Raw genomic sequence first — 26,311 nt, 5'->3', positions numbered from 1 at the left:
GGAGGCAGAAAACACACAAGTAAAGTTTAATGCAAGGCATTATTCACTATAATAAAGGAGTGACTATAATTATGGTAAAGAGAACTCTAAACAATTTCCTAGGGCTGAGAAAGAATGCCTAAAGAAAAATGAACCTGGAAGGGAGGTCCCTTCTCCCAGGCTGAGATTTAGACCTTGTTGGAGGTTGAGGGGTGGTTTCCCTATTTGATGGAAAAGTTTTCTGAGTTGCTCCAGTACCAGGCAAGCAGCAGACAACTCTTTGGGGTACTGAGGGATGATGGTGGGGATAGGCAAACAAAAGTCTAGAAGAGGAGCCCCATGTTGGGGCTCATGTTGTCCACACTGAAAGGGGCATGGAGAGGTGGTCACCCGGCCAGAGTCAGGGTAGGTGCTGCCAACTTGACAGGGACCTGAGAGCTCCAGGAAAGTGGCTGGGAAAGAATGCCACTGAATTTTCCTCACACACATCACTAGCAGCTAAGTGATACAAACAAGAAAGAAACAAAACAGCAGCACTCCAGACCCAGAAGGAGAAGCCTTGCCTTCTGCAATACCGTCACACACCCGTGCTCTCTCAGTAAAGTCTAATTTGTGCTGTCTGCAAAAGGGACATGCTTAACGAAGGTCTAGTTCCTTTACTACAGAAGCAGGTAATAAACGGTGGACTTAGAGCTGAGAAGCAGTGAATTGATAAGTAGGGCAGATCTCCATCTTTGAGTCTCTTTTCCTGCTGTAACTTGACCTTGCAGACCTTCCTTTGATTCCCTCTTCCCCTAGTCCACTCCACTGTGACTCTAGTCCAGCCACACATACAAAGATGTCAATGATCTAGTTTTCTGAGTTCAATAAGCCCATCACCTGAAAGGAGACAGGAAGTTAAAGGAAGGAGGCTAAACATATTACTTTTTAAAAGATATTAATATATAATTTCATTAAGTGATACTGAAGCTAAAGTGAAAGTGAAAGGTGCTCAGTTGTGTCCAACTCTTTGTGACCCCATGGACTATACAGTCCGTGGAATTCTGTGGCCAGAATACTGGAGTGGGTAGCCTTTCCCTTCTCCAGGGGATCTTCCCAACCCAGGGATCAAACCCAGGTCTCCCTCATTGCAAGGGGATTCTTTGCCAGATGAGCCACAAGGGAAGTCCACTGAAGCTAAATCCAGTAGTGAAAAAATTGATTGCAATCTTAATTATCTCTTTCTACAACTTTCCTCTACCGCAGATAATAAAATTCTAAAACCCCGAGGATGTCTTTTCCATTCTTTCTGATTTGCAGCAGGAATGATTGGGATTTAGCCCAAAATACTGTTACAATTGGGCTTCCCTAGTGACTCACAGTAAAGAATCTGCCTGCAATGCAGGAGACCCACGTTCAATCAGTCAGGAAGATCCCTTTGAGAAGGGAATGACAACCCATTCTGGTATTCTTACCTGGAAAATTCCATGGACAGAGGAGCTTGGAGAACTACAGTCCATGGGGTCACAAAGAGTCTGACATGACTGAGCAACCAACATACACACGCACTGTTACAATTACCTGGTTCAGGCTGTCCTGTGGAAGTGTTATCAGTTTAACAAGAGGAATTTTCCTAATTCTGGTTGCCTGTTTAAGTAAGTCCCAGAGGACTGGGAGGAGTGTTCACCCTGCAAAATCTACACTTGAATCTTCCCTAACACAAATTACTCATAAACCTTTTAAGAATTATTTGTGGGAGGTCATGACTGAGAAAAGTTTGCAGAAGATTTCTGTGACAGGTCTTTTCTGTTAGACGGTGTTCAATTTGAACTACAAGTAAGCAATTTTCCATTCTGAGTCAATAAGAGAACTGGTTTTCTAGCAATAGAAGCCATTCTCTCAGATGCCCAGCTGAACTCTTGCTATTTCTATGTGAGAAAATTGGGTAGTGATTTTGACGCCATGCTTACTTCAGTAGATGCTATCTGATAGAGTTGCTTTGGAAGGTTAAAAAAAAAAAATTGGACTCTGGATGCTGTGTTTTGGCTTTTATGGTTGTGGTACCAGTGAGGGTTAAATGCATAGCCATTTTCTTTCACTGGTCTTTTCTTTCAAGGGACTCACACAACTTATTTGTGTCAGAGTTCTTGATTGCAATCTGCAGAAAATGTCTGGCAATCTTAAGCCGAAAATATGTTGGAAGAGTAACAGGGACTCACAGAACTGAGACTGGAAACCCAGAGTGGGAATGTGGGTGGACACCACAGTGCTCTGGGGCCCGCAGCTAAGATCATGCAGCAGACGCAAGCTGGTCTGCTGCTACTTGGAAGACGACACCCTCCCCCTGAGCCTCCCAGTTAAAGATCCCAGGTCACTCACTTCAGACTTGCATTCCAGGAGAGTGAGGTTGGTGGGCTGAACTTAACACACAAGCCTGCCACTGATTCAGGGAGTGGAGAGAGCAAGGGGACCCACTGTCTTCCTTTGGAGACAAGGGCACCTACTCACTCAGATTGTAGCCCATGTGGGGTTTCCGGGAGATTTCAGGTGCTAATAGGAATGAAGGATTGGATGTTAAATTGTCAAAGAATGGCTAGGCTCCTCAGGCAGTTTCCATTCATTATACTCCCTCTCAGGTGACAGGGTTATGTTCACTGAAGCAGAGGTGTGGTATCCTCGGGAAGGTTGGCTGAGGTGAAACGATTCCTCATAGTTTGTCCATTCAGTCAGTCAGTCATCCACTGAACATGTGTGCAGTCAACATGGACAGAGTCAGATCCTGTCCTGGGTCAACTGAGCCCTGAGGCACACGTTTACACGCATGCCTGCCCTCCTGTCTTCATTCTTCTCATTCCTGTTCTTAGACTTTCACAAACTCATATAATGGTGCCAAACACTCAGTTACTCAGCCTCTCGTGGATATAATTAAACTCCCTCTGTTCCTCAGCAGCCTCCTCAGCCTCCCCCGTGTTGTCCAGATTTGGTCATTTGGGAGTTGGTCTGAACCTCTGTTCCAGGAAGGACGGGAAGGGAGTGAAGCCAGACACATCCACAGGACTACTTAAACAGTTTGGGCAGGGTATTTTTACACAACAGATTGCAAAAAATAGTTTTGAGGGGTTATTTTTGAATTTCAGTGACCTGTGTTCTCCCTGACCCCAATCATGAGCTAATTGAAAGCTAGTGTTGACACAGAGCCTGTTGGTTAAAGAGGCAGCTGCAGAACTCAGGAAGGCAGCCTTAATGTAATAAAGAATATGAGGCCTAATTCAACTCTTGCTGTGCCTCTTACTAACTGCACAAGGTAGGTATTTTATTGCCTTCAGAAAGACAAATATGGAGAAGGCAATGGCACCCCACTCCAGTACTCTTGCTTGGAAAATCCCATGGACGGACGAGCCTGGTAGGCTGCAGTCCATGGGGTCGCTAGAGTCGGACACGACTGAGTGACTTCACTTTCAACTTTCACTTTCATGCATTGGAGAAGGAAATGGCAACCCACTCCGGTGTTCTTGCCTGGAGAATCCCAGGGATGGGGGAGCCTGATGGACTGCTGTCTATGGGGTCGCACAGAGTCAGACACGACTGAAGCAACTTAGCAGAAAGACAATAAAGTATGATGGGCACAGACAAATATCCATGTGCGTGCTTATTTTGGCTCAAAAGCAGTAGAGGGTAGCAGCTAAGCTTGTGGGATCTGAATTTGGATGGATCCAAGGCTATGCAACTCTGGGCAAGTTACTTACCTTTAATTTCTGCAGATATAAAATGGGAATAATTGCAGCACCTTTTTCATGAAGACATTTCAAGAATTATATAATGCATGTGAAGCTCTTAGTAATCGCTTAGCATATAATAAACACTCAGCAAAACAGTATATATTATTACATACATATTTATATACGTATCTTTGAATTACTAACTTTTAACCTTGAACAATTCTCTTAACTTCTCTGAGCTGCCTTTACAATTTGACATTTATATCTACCTCTCAGGTTTGTTGTAAGAATTAAAGAAAAGGGTAGCTAATGTTTTTTGAACTACTGTATATGAAAGAGAGTCACACAATACAAAGTGCTAGAATGTAGAAAATATTATTGTGCTCAGCAGCTGGTTATAGAAGTCTCAACAGAAGAATGAAATTCGCATTTATTTCACAATCACCTCTGATTAAAATGGCACTTGGGAAGTACAGACCTTTTATCTGAAGTGATCCATGTTCCAAACAGAAGGTTAAATAGCAAGTCACCACTCTGACTTCACAATCAAATGTAAGATCAATCTGTCAGCCTGTATTTATGAAGAAAGAGAGGGAGCAGTGACAGTACTCTGAAATGAAGTTCACCTTGTTCAAAAGGCATTTTTCGTGGAACATTGAAAACCAGTGCTATGAAATCTGGCATGCTGAACTCTCCCTACAGGTGGCAGCAGACCCAACACCACTCAGGAGCAGTGCACAGGTCACAGTGGGCCTGGCAGAAAGATCCTGAAAAAAAAAACAAAGTCTTTAATCCAGTAACTCAACAGTCATGAAGCACTGTTATATGCCAGGTCACTGAGCTGGGCCTTGGGGCTGGACGGGGGTCAGATACAGGGGCTCTTCATGGAAACTATGGATTAGACCTGCAGTTAGGAGAGCTATGCAGTCACTGTACAAAGAATAAGCAGGCCACAGGTGCTGGGAGAAATCCAGAATGATTGCTGTGTTTGCAGAGAAAGCCATCTTCCCTTTTCACTTAAAGGTGTTACGGAGAGGGCATGCCTCTTGCTCGCCTAGATGGTCCTCCTCTCCATCCTGGGGAGAAGGCCAGGGGACTGAGGAGTTGCTTCCCACTCCACTCCAGGGATAAAGGAGATGCTGTATTCACTTGGAGACCTTTCTCTCCTCCAAGTTGTTCCTCATCTTAACTCTAAGCTAAACAAAACTCAAGTGTGTAAGTCAGGGTTCTACAAAGAAGCAGAACCAACAGTATATCTATCTATCATGTACACATATACATATATATACACAAACATGTGTATATAGACTCCCCTGGTAGCTCAGTTGGTAAAGAAACCACCTGCAAATGCAGGAGACATGGGTTCCATCCCTGGGTTGGGAAGATCCCCTGGAGAAGGAAATGGTAACCCACTCCAGTATTCTGCCTGGGAAATCCCATGGACAGAGGAACCTGGCAGGCTGCAGTCCATGGGGTTGCAAGAGTCGTACACGACTTTGTGAGCAAACCACCAACCATCATATGTATATATAAATGGTGGTGTATGTGTGTGGCAGAGGATTTATTTTAAGAAACATTCTCACACAATTATGGGGGCTGGAAAATTTGAGCTCTGTAAGGCAGGCTGTGACCAATACCATCCCCAAGAAAAAGAAATGCAAAAAGGCAAAATGGTTGTCTGAGGAGGCCTTAGAAATAGCTGAGAAAAGAAGAGACACTAAAGGCAAAGGATAAAAGGGAAGATATACACATCTGAATGCAGAGTTACAAAGAATAGCAAGGAAAGATAAGAAAAACTTCCTCAGTGATCAATGTCAGGAAACAGGGAAGCAATAGAATGGAAAAGACTAGAGATCTCTTCAAGAGAACTGGAGATACCAAGGAAATGTTTCATGCAAAGATGGACACAATACAGGACAGAAATGGTATGGACCTAACAGAAACAGAAGAGATTAAGAAGAGGTGGCAAGAATACACAGAAGGACAGTATAAAAAAGATCTTAATAACCCAGATAACCATGATGGTGTGATCACTCACCTAGAGCCAGAAGCCCTGCAGTGTGAAGTCAAGTGGGCCTTAGGAAGCATCACTACAAACAAAGCTAGTGGAGGTGATGGAATTCCAGTTGAGCTATTTAAAATCTTAAAAGATGATGCTGTGAAAGTGCTGCACTCAGTATGCCAGCAAATTTGGAAAACTCAGCAGTGGTCACAGGCCTGGAAAAGGTTAGTTTTCATTCCAATCCCAAAGAAAGGCAATGCCAAAAAATGTTCCAACGACCGCACAATTGCATTCATCTCACACCCTAGCAAAGTAACACTCAAAATCCTACAAGCCAGACTTCAACAGTACCTGAACCAAGAACTTCCAGATGTTCAAGTGGGATTTAGAAAAGGCAGAGGAACCAGAGATCAAATTGCCAACATCCATTGGATCATCGAAAAAGCAAGAGATTTCCAGAAAAACATCTACTTCTGCTTTACTGACTGAACCACAGCCTTGTGGATCACAATAAACTGTGGAAAATTCTTAAAGAGATGGAAATACCAGACCAAATCACCTGCCTCCTGAGAAACCTGTATGCAGGTCAAGAAGCAACAGTTAGAACCAGACATAGAACAACTGTCTGGTTCCAAATTGGGAAAGGAGAACATCAAAGCTATATATTGTCACCTTGCTTACTTAAATTATATGCAGAGTACATCATGCAAAATGCTGGGCTGGATGAAGCTCAAGCTGGAATCAAGATTTCTGGGAGATAATGTTCATCACAGCACTGTTTACAATAGCTAGGACATGGAAGCAACCTAGATGTCCATCAGCAGATGAATAGATAAGAAAACTTTGGTACATATACACAATGGAATATTACTCAGCTATTAAAAAGAATGCATTTGAATCAGTTCTAATGAGGTGAATGAAACTGGAGCCTATTATACAGAGTGAAGTAAGCCAGAAAGAAAAACAGCAATACAGTATATTAATGCATATATATGGAATTTAGAAAGATGGTAATGATGACCCTATATGCGAGAGAGCAAAAGAGACACAGATGTAAAGAACAGACTTTTGGACTCTGCGGGGGAAGGCAAGGGTGGGATGATTTGAGAGAATAGCACTGAAACATGTATATTACCATATGTGAAACAGATAACCAGTCCAGATTCAATGCATGAGACAGGGTGCTCAGCACTGGTGCACTGGGATGACTCAGAGGGATGGGATGGGGAGAGAGGTTCAGGATGGGGAACACATGTACACCATGGCTGATTCATGTCAGTGTATGGCAAAAACCACCACAATATTGTAAAGTAATTAGCCTCCAATTAAAATAAATTAATTAATTTAAAAAAGATTGCTGGGAGAAATATCAATAACTTCAGATATGCAGATGACACCACCCTTATGGCAGAAAGCAAAGAGAAACTTAAGAGTCTTTTGATGCAGGTGAAGGTGAAGAGTGAGAAAGCTGGTTCAAAACTCAACATTCAAAAAACTAACATCATGGCATCTGGTTCCATCACTTCATGGCAAATAGATGGGGAAGCAATGGAAACAGCAACAGAATTTCTTTCCTTGGGCTCCAAAATCACTGCAGATGGTGACTGCAGCCATGAAATTAAAAGATGCTTGCTCCTTGGAAGAAAAGCTATGACCAACGTAGACAGCATTTTAAAAAGCAGAGGCATTACTTTGCCAACAAATGTCCATCTAGTCAAAGCTATAGTTTTTCCAGTAATCATGTATGGATGTGAGAGAGTTGGACCATAAAGAAAGCTGAGCGCTGAAGAATTGATGCTTTTGAGTTGTGGTGTTGGAGAAGACTCTTGAGAGTCCCTTGGGCAGCAAGGAGATCCAACCAGTCCATCCTAAAGGAGATCAGTCCTGAATATCCACTGGAAGGACTAAGGCTGAAGTTGAATACTCCAATACTTTGGCCACCTGATGCGAAGAGCTGTCTCATTGTAAAAGACCCTGATGCTGGGAAAGATTGAAGGCGGGAGGAGAAGGGGACAACAGAGGATGAGATGGCACCACCGACTCAACGGACATGAGTTTGAGCAAGATTCGGGAGTTGGTGATGAACAGGGAAGCATGGCGTGCTGCAGTCCATGGGGTCACAAACAGTTGGACATGACTGACCGACTGAGCTGAACTGAAGGCAGGCTGGCAAGGCTGAAAATTTAGATAAGCATTGATATTTCAGTCTTGCATCTGAAATCTGCAGGAGGAACCTCCAGGCTGGAAACTCACACAAGATTTCCATGCTGCAATTCTGAGGCAGAATTCCTTTTCTAGGAAACCTCAGTCTTTGCTTTTAGGCCTTCAACTGATTGGGTGAGGCCTACTGACACTGTAAAGGCTAATCTGCTTAAGGTAAACTAATCGTAAAAGTTAATCACATCCAGAAATACCTTCATAGCAACATCTACACTGATGTTTGACCAAACAACTATATCCTAACCAAATGGACACACAGAATTAACCATTATCCAGGGGAAAATAGTGACTAACATTGTTTGCTGTGTTTAAGAAATCTCACAGAATGATACATCAAGAGGTAATCAAAGTTTTTTCTGTAAGAAAACAAAACAAAAAAGTTACACTGTCATGTCCAACTCTGTGATCCCATGCAATGTAGCCAGCCAGGCTCCTCTGTCCATGCAATTCTCTAGGCAAGAGTACTGGAGTGGGTTGCCATTTCCTTCTCCATGGGATCTTCCCGACCCAGGGATCAAACCCCAGTCTCCTGCATTGCAGGCAGATTCTTCATCAACTAAGTCACTAACAAAACAAAGAAAGCAAAAAATTCTTGTCAGAAGGAGCCACAGAGACATGACCAAGAGATTGTGCTGAAGCCAAAGGCAACTTCTCAATGCATCTGAGCAGTACACCTATGAGGTGGGGCAAGAAGATGTCAGAGAGGTTGTATAGCACCTGCAATTGCGAGTGACGTGGAAGGCCATTTTTACCAGTTAGAATTTGTTTCACACACAACCAAACATCACTTATAGTCTTTAAGTATGAGAGCACCACACGATGATCTAAGGTCTAGAATCATGACTCTCAGTGGAACACATACAAGAATCACTTAACAGTAGATCACAGTGTCAGTTCTCAGGATGTTCACCCAGATGATACTAGTCTATAGGTCCTGTTCGTGGTCTGGCCATTGAAGAGATTTTGAACAAGCATCTAATGATTCTTATGCAGCTGTTCGGAAGGTCACATGTTGTGTAGCGTTATTCTAGAAAGACACCTCTGGCAGTGGAGTGTGGAATGAACAGAAGGGCACTCAGAGCAGGCTGAGCTCAGTAGATGGGCTTGACTCCTGTGAGGGATTCTGCTCATGTGCCTCCAGCCTTTCAGGGTTCAAGGGCAGGGCAGCTTTCTGAGGAGGCAGACCCATCAGGGGCTCTCTGACTGCTTCTTTCCTCACTTGGCTATCATTTTGTAACATATTAATGGTAAACTATAGTGCTTCTTTTGCTTCAGTATTTTACAGAATGTTCAGTAAAACCATCTTTTGACCTTTTACTTAAAACGTAAACCTCAGACATAAATTCTCAGAAGGACCAGGGAGGGAGGCAAATGCAAGTGACAGAAAATATTCTGAAAGCAGAATCCCTACCCACCTCCATCCAACCTGTCTCATGCTACGTGTATGAGCAGAACTGAATGCCTTGATTCTCTTTTTATAAAACGAGGTTGCTCCCAGATTCCTTGGCTCCTGGTACAAGTAACTTCCTGATGGGCCTTTGCTACTAGTTTATCCAAAATGACCAGATGTTTCTGAATCCGAGTGGGGAAAAGGCTTACACCCTGTGGCAACTCCCAGCCCACTTAAATACCATAATTCTGTACAGCGTATGATGAATGGGTTTGTCGTCCTGTATTTTCATATATATTTTCCTGTCTTTGCTTTAGAACTGAGCTGTTCTAAATGTGGATCTAGAGCCAGACCCACCATCAGAGTCCGCTTTGCCACCCTCAGTACAGCTTGACGGACGGTCTGGAACTTCTCCCCGCTCCTCCCATGGACACCCAGTGCAGCTTGGCCTTGGGTTGCTGAGGGGCTCTCCAGTTTCTTCCTTGAGACGTCAGCTCTGCCCTGAGTGAAGGCCACTTACCTGGGGCCTGACTCACAGCCTAACTCTCTCCAGTTCCCTTCCTCACAGGCTGGACTCTGCTCAAAGCTGAGGAGAACACCCAAGTCTCCACACCGTGATGCCTGCTCCATGCCCGGTTCCTGTCTGGAGCCACACCGGATTACAGCTCTTGGATGATGATGTTGGTCTGGGTGAAGCTGTTTGTTTATTTAGAGCCTCAGGACATTCTAACTCGTATTTCGCCCCACTCCATAGTCCCATTAGTCTGCAGGACAAGCACTACCTTTGGCAGCTCCATCCCTCACGAAAAGATGGAGCTGACGGATTTCACTTCTAAGACTAAGTAGGATGTGGCATTGTGTGAGTGATCAAAATGCTGCTGCCATAGTTCGATATATTAAAGTTTAAGATTATATTTTAAATAAACTTGTCATTCAAAGGCACATAAAATTTCATGAAATACATTGAAGAGAATTCAAATCCTTATATTATTTTCTGGAGAGACTCGGAGCTATCTATTGCTGCTTCTCCCTTTGAAACTGAGCAGGCCCGTGAGCTCAGAGCAGCACACGCTCTGCAAACCTAACTGTCTTAAAGTCAAGGGAGGAGGAAAGGGCTGAGCAGTCAGACTTCCTGGTTTTAATCACGTGCTTCAGCACAGATATTGCTAATAAAATGGCACTTTCCTTTCTGTTTGGTGATTGTTCCTTGTTGTATCCAGCTCTTTGGTTTGGACCGTAGTGAGAGAGATGGGATTAGTGATAGGATTTAGGTACCAAAATCCATCTGTGAACTCTAAGATTACGTATTTGAATGTATTTATTAATTACAGAATTTTCTTCAAACTGTGATGTCATAATTATTTCAGACTCAACATAAAGGCACCAGGAATGGCCAGTCTGTCCCTGTGATATAGCCTATTCTTTGTCTCTGCAAAGTTTTGTCTGTGCCCCTTAAGTCAGTCTTTAGGAGACAGAAGATCATCATTTCCTGTTGAGTCCTAGAGAGGGTATAGAGCAAGGTGACATTGTTAATAAAGGCTATGAAGTCTTTGGCTGGAAGCTACCATCTGAACACAGAGCTTCATTATTACTTTGCAATGTGTACAAAGGGAGTGCCTTTATACCATCACCTTAGAGGCAAAGAATGAACAACCGTTTTACCGGCATTTGGGATGCTCTGCCACAGACTCTCTAGAAAAGCTGTCGCATTTTGATAGACCATCAATCTCAGCTCTCAGGCGATTGGCTCCCACCTACACTGATGTGGAAAATCAATCTTGATTCCCAGAAAGCCGAGCGACTGTTACCAAAGGTCACAAAACAATTGCAGTTGCTTTTCTGCAGCAGTGTGTGTAAAAGTACTTCTCGCAGCCTTGGATAAATTTATTTCTCCGTCCTACCCTATGCTCTTGGCCGAATTAAAAGGAGGAATGATGGATTCCAAATCTCTGATAATGGAGAAGTCAAGCAAAAGGGCTGTCATTAAAAAAGAAAAAAACCAAAACTGTAACAGAGGTTAAACTGAACTTAGAAATATGGAAAGTAATGCTATTTCAAGTTTCCCTCATATATGTCGTGGATTCAGCCTAAAGCCAAATTCAATACACTTCAGTTCCTTCAATACCCTGATTTCTGACAATAGACAGTGTCGCTCCAGTAGGGCACCTAGAGTCACTTGGGGCTTCATCGCCATGCTTTCCTCACTCAGTACAATAGACTGCCAATTTCCATCATTTGCTGTTTCCTCTTTAGAACATCACTCCCATCTATCTCTATTTTCTCTTTTCTTTCTGATGAAATGATAATCTACAATTACACTTGAATTATTGAAATAACTCGTTTCAAGAATCCCAGTTTAACACGTTCCCTTCTCCAATCCATTCATTTAATTCACCATTGCAGGCCTGCTTTGTACCAGGCATTTTTTCCTATACCTTGACTCAGCAAGTTTAATTGTGTAGAACACGCACAGTCACACACCTAACACTCAGCAGGTCCGAATTGGAACCCGGACCTGAGGGGGCCAAGTCTGCTGCTTTCTGCTCTCACAGCCCTGCCCATTCCAGCCGACTCCCCTGCTGATGCGCAGGTCTGTCTCAGCGCTCTCAGGATCTCCAACAGCCAGAGTCTCCCTTGCCGAGACCCTGCCTGCCGTTACTACAACCCGAAAGTGCCCAGAAATCTTGTATTCTTTTCCTCTTTCTTAGGAACTTTTCACCTGAAAAGTTTGTCTATAAATTGCCACATTGGATAGCTTTTTTGCCAATTTCTGGGCCATTGTTTATATAGTCCATCCTTAGTTTGAAAAGTTTTTTCAGTTTCTTTCTACCTATTAAACTCACACTCACCCTGGAAGCTCAAGCTTCTTTCCCTATCTTCCTAGAAGGTTCTATAATTTTTCTGATTCCCAATGACCTCTTCTTGCTCTGAACTGGAAACACTTATTATCTGTGCAGACGGCTGGATTCAGTTTCCACAGACTGGCTCTCACTATCGGTCCCTCTTGGGGAGCATCTTGCCCACAGACCTTCAGTGCCCAGAAGGCACCTTGGTCTGGACAGCTTGATGTTACCTGACATAATGTGACTAATGATTTCCTAAATCCTACTCCCTACATTTCTACAACGTGCTCCTTTTCTTGTGGTGTATCTTTCACTCATTTCCATGAAGCTCACTCAATTATAAAAGAAAGGCCCTGGATATCCCTCTTCCCTTCCATCACGTAAGAATACAGCAAAGAAGACGGCCACTTGTGAGGACAGTCTGTCCCCAGACACGGGAACCTGACAGGACCGTGATCTGGGACCACCTGGCTGCCGGAACTGAGAGAGATGTTCATTTTTGTTGTTACAAACCACCCAGATAATGATAGTTTTGCTATTAGCAGTCCAAATTGATTAAGACACTGATGTTTCAAGCCAGATTGCAGTTGTGTATTTATTGCTGGTAATTCAAAGACAAAAATAATTGCAAACCATAGTAGAAGATGACAATGCAACATAAGCACGCAGAGCAAGAGGTGTCAGAGCTTTTATTTTATGTATGTTTTCTGATAGCTCAATTTTAAAATGTCAGAATTGACAGTTGGCTCAAGAACTGAATCCTCAAACCTAGCAGAGCAGAGTGACGTTTTACTCAAGGGTTGGTTTTAGAGACAGCATGTAAGGTGGAAACTATGTAGAACATTCCTTAGAAAATGTTGGACTGACATGCAGTCCCTCGTGGCTATTTTTTCCTTCTTCTTCTTCTTCTTTTTTTTTTTTAAACTGGCAACTAGATGAAGTAGTTGGCTTGAGTTTAGGACACATGTTGTAGAAAAAAAAAATTGCAACTTTAAATAACTTGCAACATTCAGCTCAGCAAAATGCTACATTATGAAAGTCACATGAGCAGTGATATTGGCCTTGGGAAGAATAGATTTACATTTGTTTTGGAGCATAAATTCATTTTCCTTCTCCCAAAGCCCCATGGAGGTCACACAGCAGGTACTCAGTAAATGCTTGTGATTCAATTCTTTACTGGCACCCTTGCATTTGGGAAATTAGATCCCTTCTCAGTCTCTCCTTTTGCCCTCCTTCATTTCCCACTTTGGCACCCTCATGCACCTGAGGGCAGCAGAGACCTTCAGTGCCACAGCCTTCGCGGCAATGCAGAGGACCTGGGCCCAAGTCAGGCAGGAGTATTTCCTCTGTGGTCTGAGGTGACAGGGACATTTGCACTCATTTTCTTCATTCAAAGGCAGAAAAAAGAAGGCTCGCCCATTAGACTCTGTCAGAAAGTGCTTACTAAGAAGAGAACAGTTTATGGAACTGCTGCCTATTATAAAACTCTTTAATAATATCACTAGTGTGTGGATCTTAGAAAAAGCACATTACCCTCATGTGAGTAACAAAATCCCATGGAACCTTTAAATGTCCTAACTCTGAGTCATGTTCATATCATGGTCATACCCTTAAATTTTCATTAAGGTAGAAATAATTAGATTTTCTTGTCATATCTACATCACTTCAGTTCAGTCGCTCAGGCGTGTCCGACTGTTTGTGACCCCATGAATTGCAGCGCGCCAGGCCTCCCTGTCCATCACCAACTCTTGGAGTTCACACGAACTCATGTCCATCCTGACCCCAATCCCTCCCAGCATCAGAGTCTTTTCCAATGAGTCAACTCTTCGCATGAGGTGGCCAAAGTACTGGAGTTTCAGCTTCAGCATCAGTCTTTCCAATGAATACCCAGGGCTGATCTCCTTCAGAATGGACTGGTTGGATCTCCTTGCAGTCCAAGGGACTCTCAAGAGTCTTCTCCAACACCACAGTTCAAAAGCATCAATTCTTCGGTGCTCAGCTTTCTTCACAGTCGAACTCTCACATCCATACATGACCACTGGAAAAACCATAGACTTGACTAGACAGACCTTTGTTGGCAAAGTAATGTCTCTGCTTTTGAATATGCTATCTAGGTTGGTCATAACTTTCCTTCCAAGGAGTAAGTGTCTTTTAATTTCATGGCTGCAGTCATCATCTGCAGTGATTTTGGAGCTCCAAAAAATAAAGTCTGACACTGTTTCCACTGTTTCCCCATCTATTTCCCATGAAGTGATGGGTCCAGATGCCATGATTTTAGTTTCCTGAATGTTGAGCTTTAAGCCAACTTTTTAATTCTCTTTAACTTTCATCAAGAGGCTTTTGAGTTCCTCTTCACTTTCTGCCATAAGGGTGGTATCATCTGCATATCTGAGGTTATTGATATTTCTCCCAGCAATCTTGATTCCAGCTTGTGCTTCTTCCAGTCCAGCATTTCTCATGATGTACTCTGCATATAAGTTAAATAAGCAGGATGGCAATATACAGTCTTGATGAACTCCTTTTCCTATTTGGAACCAGTCTGTTGTTCCATGTCCAGTTCTAACTGTTGCTTCCTGACCGGCATATAGGTTTCTCAAGAGGCAGGTCAGGTGGTCTGGTATTCCCATCTCTTTCAGAATTTTCCAGTTTATTGTGATTCACACAGTCAAAGGCTTTGGCATAGTCAATAAAGCAGAAATAGATGTTTTTCTGGAACTCTCAGCTTTTTCCATGATCCAGCAGATGTCGACAATTTGATCTCTGGTTCCTCTGCCTTTTCTAAAACCAGCTTGAACATCAGGAAGTTCACGGTTCACATATTGCTGAAGCCTGGCTTGGAGAATTTTGAGCATTACTTTACTAGCGTGTGAGATGAGTGCAATTGTGCCATAGTTTGAGCATTCTTTGGCATTGCCTTTCTTTGGGATTGGAATGAAAACTGACCTTTTCTAGTCCTGTGGGCACTGCTGAGTTTTCCAAATTTGCTGGTATATTGAGTGCAGCACTTTCACAGCATCATCTTTCAGGATTTGAAATAGCTCCACTGGAATTCCATCACCTTCACTAGCTTTGTTCATAGTGATGCTTTCTAATGCCCACTTGACTTCACATTCCAGGATGTCTGGCTCTAGTTGAGTGATCATACCATCGTGATTCTCTTGGTCATGAAGATCTTTTTTGTACAGTTCTTCTGTGTATTCTTGCCACTTCTTCTTAATATCTTCTGCTTCTGCTTAGTATGAAAAGGCAAAATGATAGGATACTGAAAGTGGAACTCCCCAGGTCGATAGGTGCCCAATATGCTACTGGAGATCAGTGGAGAAATAACTCCAGAAAGAATGAAGGGATGGAGCCAAAGCAAAAACAACACCCAGTTGTGGATGTGACTGGTGATAGAAGCAAGGTCTGATACTGTAAACAGCAATATTGCATAGCATCCTGGAATGTTTGGTCCATGAATCAAGGCAAATTGGAATCGGTCAAATAGGAGATGGCAAGAGTGAACGTCAACATTCTAGGAATCAGTGAACTAAAATGGACTGGAATGGGTGAATTTAACTCAGATGACCATTATATCTACTATTGTGGGCAGGAATCCCTTAGAAGAAATGGAGTAGCCATCATGGTCAACAAGAGTCCAAAATGCAGTACTTGGATGCAATCAAAACCAATACAATATTGTAAAGTAAATATAATAATAAAAAATTTTTTTAAATAAATAAAATAAAATATTACCACCAAGAAAGGAAAAAAAAAAAAATGACAGTATGATCTCTGTTCGTTTCCAAGGCAAACAATTCAATAACACAGTAATCCAAGTCTATGCCCCAACCAGTAACACTGAAGAAGCTGAAGTTAAATGGTTCTATGAAGACCTACAAGACCTTTTAGAACTAACACCCAAAAAAGATGTCCTTTTCATTATAGGGGACTGGAATGAAAAAGTAGGAAGTCAAGAAACACCTGGGGTAACAGGCAAATTTGGCCTTGGAATATGGATTGAAACAGAGCAAAGGCTAATAGAGTTTTGACAAAAGAATGTACTAGTCATAGCAAACACCCTCTTCCAACAACATAAGAGAAGACTGTATACATGGACATCACCAGATGGTCAACACTGAAGTCAGACTGATTATATTCTTTGCAGCCAAAGATGGAGAAGCTCTATATAGTCAGCAAAAACAAGACAGGGAGCTGACTGTGGCTCAGATCGTGAACTCCTTATTGCCAAATTCAGACTTAAATGGAAGAAAGTAGGGAAAACCACTAGACCATTCAGGTATGACCTAAATCAAATCCCTTATGATTATACAGTGGAAGTGAGAAATAGATTTAAGGGACTAGATCTGATAGATAGAGTGCCTGATGAACTATGGAAGGGGGTTCATGACATTGTACAGAAGACAGGGATCAAGACATCCCCATGGAAAAGAAATGCAAAAAAGCAAAATGGCTGTCTGGGGAGGCCTTACAAATAGCTGTGAAAAGAAGAGAAGTGAAAAGCAAAGGAGAAAAGGAAAGATATAAGCATCTGAATGCAGAGTTCCAAAGAATAGCAAGGAGAGATAAGAAAGCCTTCCTCAGAGATCAATGCAAAGAAATAGAGGAAAACAACAGAATGGGAAAGATGAGAGATCTCTTCAAGAAAATTAGAGATACCAAGGGAACATTTCATTGGGCTCTCCCAAATTATGAATGGAGGTGTCCCCAGAATTTACTTGTAAGTCACTTTGGAATGTGGAAATATTTTCCCATAGCAACAGTGTAACTTGTGGTATTCAGGTCCCAGGCAAACCCACAGTAGCCTCTTTAACCCATGATGTAGAATTCCAACAGATTTCACACCCTACACCTTGAGTAGTGCTAGGCCCAGCCTTAGAATTAAGGATGAATGCTTGGAACCCAGCCTCCAAACTCCTGTTCCTGAGCCTTGAGTTCTAAGGAGGATAAGATTGGAAACAGGCTGGGGTGTGTGTGGGGGGGTCCCTCAGCTAGATCTCAAGGCAGCCAGAGTAAAAGCCCAATACAAATCTGGCTGGGGAAGCTGCTGGGAGGATCCGGTAAAATGTCCATGACTTCTCTTGCATATGACAGATACTTCAAGCTGCACAATGGAAAGGAATCTCTAATCCTTTCTTCCTATCTTTCCATGTTATTTTTGTTTTCCTGAAAGAACAGATTTTGAAATCTTCCCTTTCTACTGGGGTAACCTTGGTTACCACTTTGATGTTTGTGTTTCCTCTTATGGCAAGTTATAAAAAATTTTAGTTAGTTCATAGCAGTCTTTTAATACATAGTGTCTAGTGTTATTAATGGAGAAGGCAATGATACCCCACTCGGTCCTCTTGCCTGGAAAATCCCATGGATGGAGGAATCTTGTAGGCTGCAGTCCATGAGGTCCCTAAGAGTTGGACACGGCTGAGCGACTTCACTTTCACATTTCACTTTCATGCATTAGAGAAGCAAATGGCAACCCACTCCAGTGTTCTTCCCTGGAGAATCCCAGGGACAGAGGAGCCTGGTAGGAGGTCGTCTTTGGGGTCGTACAGAGTCAGACACGACTGAAGCAGTGACTTAGCAGCAGCAGCAGCAGTGTTATTAAAATTATGTCTATCTACAAAATTACATAAGAATGTTTTAAACCTAAGCAGCTTTCACAGGCAGGTAGCTTCACTATTGTAGTATTTCTTCAAGGTTGATGTATTAGTTACTAAAGTAACACACTGGCAGCCCTGAAGAGAAAAGGGCAGACTCACTTGGAATACAAACGTGTGCATTGAAGTAGCCTTACTGAGGACAACCCTTCTATGTTGCTCATGATGAACAACCTCTCCAAATGAAAGAGACTGTCCTAGTTGGAATACAGGTTCTGAGTTGTTCCTCCATTAGGAGGTTGGGTTGACCAGAACTTTCCATCTCTGTGAGGTGGCCTATGTCTAAGGTCACTTGTGAGATGAAGGTGTGAACCCATGACCCTGTCTCATTTATCCTCGACATGATCTCACCTCCACTGTTGACTTCCTGGAGTGCTGCCCACATCTGCCATCTACACACTGTATTTATCCTCACAGAATTTTTGATTTGACTTCTTTTTCTTACAGGCTTATCAAATCTCTCGTAGAAATAAAACCTTTGGTTCTGATTGCCCTGTATCAGGCAGTCCTAGAAGTTACCACTGTGTAACTTCTTGTTTTCTGTGGTACTGTGTCTGCTGCTCAGAATTCTAAATCTAGCTCTCTTAGCTCTCAATCAACCTGGTCATTTCCACTAACCACAGAGACAGGAACACTGCAAGAACAGCAAGACCCCTAGGGATTGATTAATCCTCATAGCTGAAGAGGATGAACCAGTCACTTTCACTGTTTTAACTTTTGCAGTTGATAACAGAACATCATGTGGCACATAGATGACTGAGAGGTAACAGGTCTAAGCATGAGGTGGTACCAAGGAACAGACAGCCCACAGCCCATGGGTAAGTAGGCTCCATCTCTACAGTCACTGAAGGTGTGGCCTTGAGCAAGTGCTTAATCTCACTGGACTTCGATTTCATTATCTGGATTAGAAATGGTAATAACTGCTCCAACTATCTCTATCGTCTTCTGAATCCAATTTAAATAGGTAATCATATATTTTGGAAAGCATGTGGCATAGTAAGCAAATACAAGGAATTACAAGGTTTATCATCACCATCATTTTAAGCCTATTCCATAGCCTTTTATTTTCTTTGAAGATGAATGTCATGCTGATCTCCACATATACCAGCTACTTGTCCAAAGAATACACTGACCTTTTTGAAATAGTTTTATATTTCTTAGTCCACAGTAGCCCCTGTTTATTGGCCTATGTCCTGCCTTGTCAGCAGTAATCTGGTTTCAGCTTTGTTTGTAAACTTCTAATTCCACCTATTTTTCGTTTACCATATATTAGCATCAATTTGTAAATGTTTATTGAGCATCTACCATATGTGTTGAATACTTTACTGGTTTTTGGGACTCCAAAGATGACTAAGGCACAGCCTTCAAACTTAAATTGATAGTCACTCTAAGGTTGGCCAGTAAGAGAAAGAAAAATAGGAAGCTTATTGGAATATCCTCAAGGGCCATGTCTGAGACTTTCATTGCTTCCATTAATATCCTATTGACTAGGAGTCAGCATTTGACCCCAATACAGCAATAAAGGAAGTTGGGAAATATATTTTCCTCTGTGTCCAGGAAATGAAAACTGATAGGATGTGCTGACTGCTTAGCATCGTCTCTGCCATATGATCATCTAATAAAATATGATAATTGGCTATGGTGTCTGCATAGTGTCCAGGAATTAGAAATGGTGCAGTCACTTAAGTCTGCTCAGGAGTTGGGGAAATTGACGTTAAGGTGGAGCCTTGAACGATAAGTGTGCTTTGCTAGCTGAGCAAAGTGGAGGGACTCTACCTGTCACAGGGGAATAGTGTGGGGCCATTGCTGAGGCACGGAGATGCATGTGCTTTTGGGAGAACAGAAGACTTGTTAAGTTGAATTGCATAGCTTCATAGAATACAGGAAAAAATAAAATGGGAAATACAGGTTGAAAGTAGATTTCTAAGGTCCTTGAATGTCAGGTTAGAATTTATTTTACCCTACCATGGGAAGCTATTAAAGATTTTTAATGAGAAACTTTGACATAAGTTGAAAGAAAAAGTCCTCTGATGGCAGAGTTCAGGGGAAATTATAGTGTGGAAGACTGATTAAAAGGTAAGCAATACTGATGGTTTATAAACCAAGTGACACACTAGAATTTCTTGAGAGGTTTTAAAAACACAGATGTATGGTCTCCTCACTGGACCAATTTAATCAGCATTTCTGGGGCAAGTGCAGTATTTTTCAAAGCTGCCTTTGCGACCCCATGAATAGTAGCACACCAGGCCTCCCTGACCATCACTAACTCCCGGAATTCACACAAACTCATGTCCATCAAGTCGGTGATGCCATCCAGCCATCTCATCCTCTGTCGTCCCCTTCTCCTCCTGCCCCCAATCCCTCCCAGCATCAGGGTCTTTTCCAATGAGTCAGCTCTTCACATGAGGTGGCCAAAGACTGGAGTTTCAGCTTCAGCATCAGTCCTTCCAATGAACACCCAGGACTGATCTCCTTTAGGATAGACTGGTTGGATCTCCTTGCAGTCCAAGACTCTCAAGAGTCTTCTCCAACACCAGGGTTCAAAAGCATCAATTCTTTAGCACTCAGCTTTCTTTACAGTCCAACCCTCACATCCATGCATGACCACTGGAAACCATAGTCTTGACTAGATGGACTTTTGTTGGCAAAGTAATGTCTCTGCTTTTTAATATGCTATCTAGGTTGGTCATAACTTTCCTTCCAAAGAGTAAGTGAAGTCACTCAGTTGTGTCTGAATCTTTGTGACCCCCATGGACTATAGCCTACCAGGCTCCTCCGTCCATGGGATTTTCCAGGCAAGAATACTGGAGTGGGTTGCCATTTCCTTCTCCAGAGGAACTTCCTGACCCAGGGATTGAACCGGGTTCTCCCGCATTGTAGGCAGAAGCTTTACTGTCTGAGCCACAGGGGAAGCCCTCCAAAGAGTAAGCATCTTTTAATTTCATGGCTGCAGTCACCATCTGCAGTGATTTTGGAGCCCCTAAAAAATAAAGTCTGACACTGTTTCCACCGTTTCCCCCTCTATTTCCCATGAAGTGATGGGACCAGATGCCATAATCTTAGTTTTCTGAATGTTGAGCTTTAAGCCAACATTTTCACTCTCCTCTTTCCCTTTCATCAAGAGGCTCTTTAGTTTAGATCCAGGGCTGAGAGTCACTGATCTACACTGATGAATTATAAATGCTTTGAAAGCAGACTTGCTTATTAGACATTTTTAAATACTTAGTTTGGCAAGTACTAAAAGATGATGATACTTTAGTTAGTTGACTGGTGATACTCCTGGTCATTGGTGGAGTTTTCCTAGTGCAGGTTAGTGTAAAATCTTGGTTTGGTTCCATTCACAGGCATAAATGGCTCTGGAGAGTACTTTATGGAGGGTAGGAGAAGAGCTTACCATGTGCAGGCATTGCGCTAGGCATTTTCACATACTATTACTCTCATTCTCAAAGGTTCATTCTGTGTGCATTCTTAGATATGATTAAGCATAGGATTCATTAATAGTATCCAGACAGTTTCTGCAGTCTTGTCTCTTTTGAAATACTTCCTTCAATAACAATAACAAAAAAGACTCATTGGCCTCCCTCCAAATCATTCTGACACTTTATCAACTTCACACTTTCTCCACCCAGGACTTTATGGAGCTGCTCCAGTTCACGTCCTTTACAACTCCCCCAGATATTTGGATTCCCAACAGTCCTGATCACCATCCACCGCTTCATGGTGGCACAACTTCTACCCTCCTCCTGGTTGACCACAATCAGGAAGAGCTGATGTGTATTTTCCCCTTAAGAATGGGGTCCTCTAAGCCTGGCGCCCACTGTGGAAAGTCCCTAAACAGATGAGGTCCAGGTGTTCTTGAAGTGTGTCATTTTTCCTTGGATACCCCTTAATGTCTTGAACTTGGCTCTTTGGAGGGCTTCCTTGGTGGCTCAGATGCTAAAGAATTTGCCTGCAACGCAGGAGACTTGAGTTTGATCCCTGGGTCAGGAAGATCCCCTGGAGAAGGGAATGGCAACCCATTCCAGTATGCTTGCCTGGAGTGGATGGCTCTTGCTACATTTTTTGACTGTCTGCTCTATCACAGGACCCAAGCTCACTTAGAGTTCTAAATAGTCCCAACATTCTTCTTACCATCTGGTCTTAGAAGGTCTCTTTTTAGCAATGACTCATTTGTGATTAGCCTGAAGTCTCACTCTCTCAAAAGCAGTATCTCTAAAGAGTTCTTAGGGACAGTTTCAGGGCTGCACAGCTTTCAAATAATAAAATTCTGCTAAGCTTCTATCATTTTCCTATGGAATCCAGCCTGTGTTATACCACAGGGGATCTCACATTAAGGGCTGTCTCTTCAGCATCAGGCTGCTGGGTGCTGGTGTGGCAGAAGCAAGTCGTTGACATCTGTATGAACTGCAGGCCAAAACAGCAAGCAGCACATTTCTCCTCTAATATTTCCCACAGGTCACAAAGCATGCACATTTTGGCTGCTTGGAAAACCAACAAGCATCTCAAGTTTCCCCACAGCCAACAGGCAAATTAACATTCAGTAATAGCCCCAGTTACAGCTGTATTTCTCTATTCACATGCCATTCTCTTTTGCAAGGCTGTTGTGCATCTTAAACTCTATAGTATAGGTCCAAAGCGTGGGACTTAAGGAACAGGTCTTAAATAAAACATGGTCACTAAATTTCTTACCTAAGTTTCTGTCAACAATCCCTGGGGAACTGTGTTTGCTTTATGAAGATGGCCCCAGTGCAGCTTAGGCTGCAGGGCTTGGAGCTAAGTGTTAGTGTTCAGTAGCTCGTGACGGGTTTGTCACTTCTCTTTGGCTTTCTTTCCCCCTCCCAGGAGGGAGAATTACAGGAAGGAGTTGCAGCTGTCCTGTCTCTGGAGCTAAGAGGACGCACTTCATGGCACTGCTGTGTCAGAGGCTGCCTCCCAGCTGCAGGGCCGAGCAGCTGGAAATGAGGCTGCTGAAACTCTGACGATGGTTTTCCAAAACGTTATGGGGCTTCGAGTCCTGAGTCTTTTGAGGAAATATGAGGGGAATACAAATAGTTGACATCACACTTACATCTCCTGCAATCTTTCAACACTGCTTTCAAAGCAAAAATATTTCCACTTCACAGGAATGTGAAGCTGTCAAGTGTGAAGCCTGGTGTTCTCATTTGCATATCAGTCCCATAAGGCTTTTCTAACCTCAGTTCTCCTGAGTCTGCTGCTTTGGGCAGAATAAAAAGAAGGTTGATGTGCCCTTCCGCTTTTCCAGCTCTGTGTAAGTCCCACTTCTGATATGCACACAAGAGAAGTGGCAAGTTCTCCCTTTGCCCCAAGCTGATTATAACTTCAAATGATAAACTCAGTTTGGAATAAGCAGAAATGGTTTCACATTCATCCATCACCCCTTTGTAACCTTTTAGTCTTTGGATTCTGATAACTTCCAATCTTCCAATAAATAATAGGATTATTTATCCTATTAATAATAATAATTTATATACCCAATCTTTTTTTTTTTTTTAATCTCTCATTCCAGCTATGTATCTCCTAGATGGAGAGATGTTGAGAACCGGGAAGGATTTTCAAATATTCTAATGTAGCTCATCTGCAGCGGCTGGTCCGTCTTCGTCTGAGATCACCCGAATGGTTGCTGCTGCCATCTGTGTTCTCTCGGAAGTGCCCTTGTTGACCTTTGTCTGCAGTGACAGCCGGACTGAGACTGCTGTCGACCAGGCGCCCGTCTCACAGACACGGGCTCAGCAGCCAGTAAGTACTTTTGATCAGTGCAGCACCACCACTTGCCTTGTGAATGTACAGCTTTAGAGACATGAAATCCTACATCTCTATGAGACAGAAATGTCCTGTCTGTATTTCCATGCACATAAAGCATACTTTTCTTGAACTCCATTGCTATTATAAAGGGAAGAAAACTGAGGCCAGGATGGGTCAGGCCTCCCCAAAGTTTCATAGAAAGTTAGCAGTAAAGATGGCAATCCAGGCCTCTACTCCTTAGTTCAGAGCTGACTCCCCGCTCCATAGAAAGTGGCTGCCAGTCCTTACCATGTTCCAGTTGCTGCCCCAGGTCTGGAGACACTGAACTGGCCAAGAAAGGGAGGAAAGGAGCTCTGCCATCAGAGAGCCGACACTCCAGCGGCAGACACAGACGCTGGTCACAGGCAGTTTCAGTCACTGGTGGAGAGTGTTATCACAATTGAAATGAGTTGATGTTTTTAATCCTCTTACTTCCAAGTAAAAAATGGAAAATCCCTCTGCAGTTATTTTTCTTAAAGACGTCTAGAGTAAGCATGCAGTGAGTGAAATATAATCCCGGGACTCGAGTGCCAAGAAAGACAATGAGTTTCTGGACATTTAATTGATTGTTTAATTAATTCAGCTTATTGGACACTTTTTTATTTGTCAGACACTGTATTAGGCGTTAGGAATTCAAGGACAAGAAAGACAGGATCTCTAGCTTAGGGGGCACAGAGCATAGCAAGTCATATAAATGAATGGATGAAATGCCATGAAAGCTACAGGAATGAAAGGTTGAAAGAAAATACGATGGCAGTGTGAATGAAAGATCAATTCAAGAGGTAGGGATAGAGGAGACAAAAAGGACTTTGTAAGGTACTGGCATTCAGGAGGGCTTTGAAAGATGGGAAATGCTCTCACCAAACAGAGAAGGGTTAATGGACATGAGCTGGACTTCAAAGCAAGAGACAGCACTCACAAAGTATAGATGTGTGGGATTTATTCATGGCTCTCAAGTTTTCTATGAATTCTGCTGTTCTAAATCCATCTGTGCATATTCCTAAGTAAGGAGCAGAAGCAGGAGGAACAGCGTTTTCTCAAAGGTATGTGTGGCAGGAAAGTGTGTTGGTCACAAGCCTGGAAACCAGACTTCTTGCATTTAAATTCCTTGAAGCCTTTTGGCTTGTGATGGAAAATCTTCTGCCTCTCATTTTTCTCATCTTTAGAATGTGCATGATGAAAGATTGAGATTTTTATAAGAGTTAAACGGCGGCGTGATGTGAAGTGCTTAAGACAGTTCCTATCACACCCTCCATGCAGGTTAGCGATCAGTGCTTGGGCCATGTGAGAATTACTAGTAGTCAACACTTCTGGCTCCTGTTCACAGAGGATGTGTTCTGTGGTCTCCTCTCCCAGGGCCCCGAAAGACAAGGCACTGTCGTTGAGATGGTGGATCAGCCAATGCACTGCGGGGGGTGGGGGGGGAAGGGGGGAAAGACTCCTTGCTGCTTGCGACTTGCTGCTACCACCTGGGGTTGGGGCAGAAGACGTGGGAACGTGTTTCTCCTCTTCCCCACCTCTATTTTAACTCATTTTCTTACCAACGTCTGTTTACAACATGTCAGAGATGTGGCAGCTGTGGGCAGCTCAGAGGGACCTTGGGAAGTGGCAGGCCCCACGTGGCCGAGGTTGGCTCTGCTCAGCTTCAGGAGGGACTGAGGGTCCCCTTCCTCTTCTTGTCCTGCCAGCCTCTCCAGAATAAGGTTTTGTTTGGTTTGGTCTATGGTATTCTTACCCCACCTCTGACTGTCTTCGGCCCATGACAGATAAGATTCTGTTTTTCCATCTGTCAGAACCCTGGATTCCTCCCTGACTTCAGAACAAAAGTGTCAGCACAGCGTCCATACAGAGCCTCCTTCGGGTCCGTCCCCTCACCCGCCTCTTGCTCAGGCTCCCCACTCAGCTCCCGTTTTCACTCGTTTCCTCAGAGCTCCTGTGCTCCTTCTTCCCTACATCACCATTCACTGTGCCGACCCAAATTTTCACCTGATGAAAAACACGGCATCCTATGAAAATTATATTGACAATAATCTCCCTGCATCTCATCACTTTCACGTAGTAAAGCTGCTTCTCCTTACTCAATTTAAGATTTTCATAAACCCATCTATTACCAACGAAGAACAAACTATGTTTTAAAAGAAAGAAAATTCACAACAATAATTTCCTTCTTTGGACAGGACACCTCAAACCTGATAGCCCAACTCTCCTTAATGGGTTGCCCACCTCCCTGTGCCTCTGGTCCCTACCCGTTGGCTTCTGCCCTTCTCTGATTAAGTTTTAATATAACCGTTAGCCCTTCTATAAATTAAATGCTTGGTTTTGGCCATTTGGGGGATAACTCAAAATTTTTGAAAATTGAATATTTGTCCTTGGCCCACTCCAGTACTCTTGCCTGGCAAATTCCATGGGTGGAGGAGCCTGGTAGGCTGCAGTCCATGGGGTCGCTAAGAGTCGGACACGACTGAACGACTTCACTTTCACTTTTCACTTTCATGCATTGGAGAAGGAAATGGCAACCCACTCCAGTATTCTTGCCTGGAGAATCCCAGGGACAGGGGAGCGTGGTGGGCTGCCATCTATGGGGTCACATAGAGTCGGACACAACTGAAGCGACTTAGCAGCAATACAGAAAAAGATTGGTTGACTATGAAATACTGACAGTTTAACACAACTGCATTTAATCAGTAATACAGAAAAACACACTCTAATCCTATACATACAGT

The 26,311-nt window shown here is 43.1% G+C and overlaps 1 long non-coding RNA gene across 1 annotated transcript in view; it reads left to right on the top strand.

Moving 5' to 3' along the window:
* Positions 1-10,483, top strand: part of LOC147357269 (uncharacterized) — a 33,114-nt gene extending 22,631 nt beyond the window's left edge. The window contains exon 5 of the long non-coding RNA XR_015141422.1: positions 9,607-10,483. This is a non-coding gene — a long non-coding RNA (uncharacterized LOC147357269). The remainder of the gene's footprint in view (positions 1-9,606) is intronic.
* The last annotated feature ends 15,828 nt before the right edge of the window (positions 10,484-26,311 follow it).

The sequence above is a fragment of the Bos grunniens genome, chromosome 15 (genome assembly GCF_055505025.1).
Source record: "Bos grunniens cultivar Pamir isolate PY7600 chromosome 15, Bosgru_T2T1.0, whole genome shotgun sequence".
NCBI lineage: Eukaryota > Metazoa > Chordata > Mammalia > Artiodactyla > Bovidae > Bos > Bos grunniens.
Note: the sequence above shows the minus strand (reverse complement) of the source record. Positions and strands in the feature narration are given on the sequence as shown.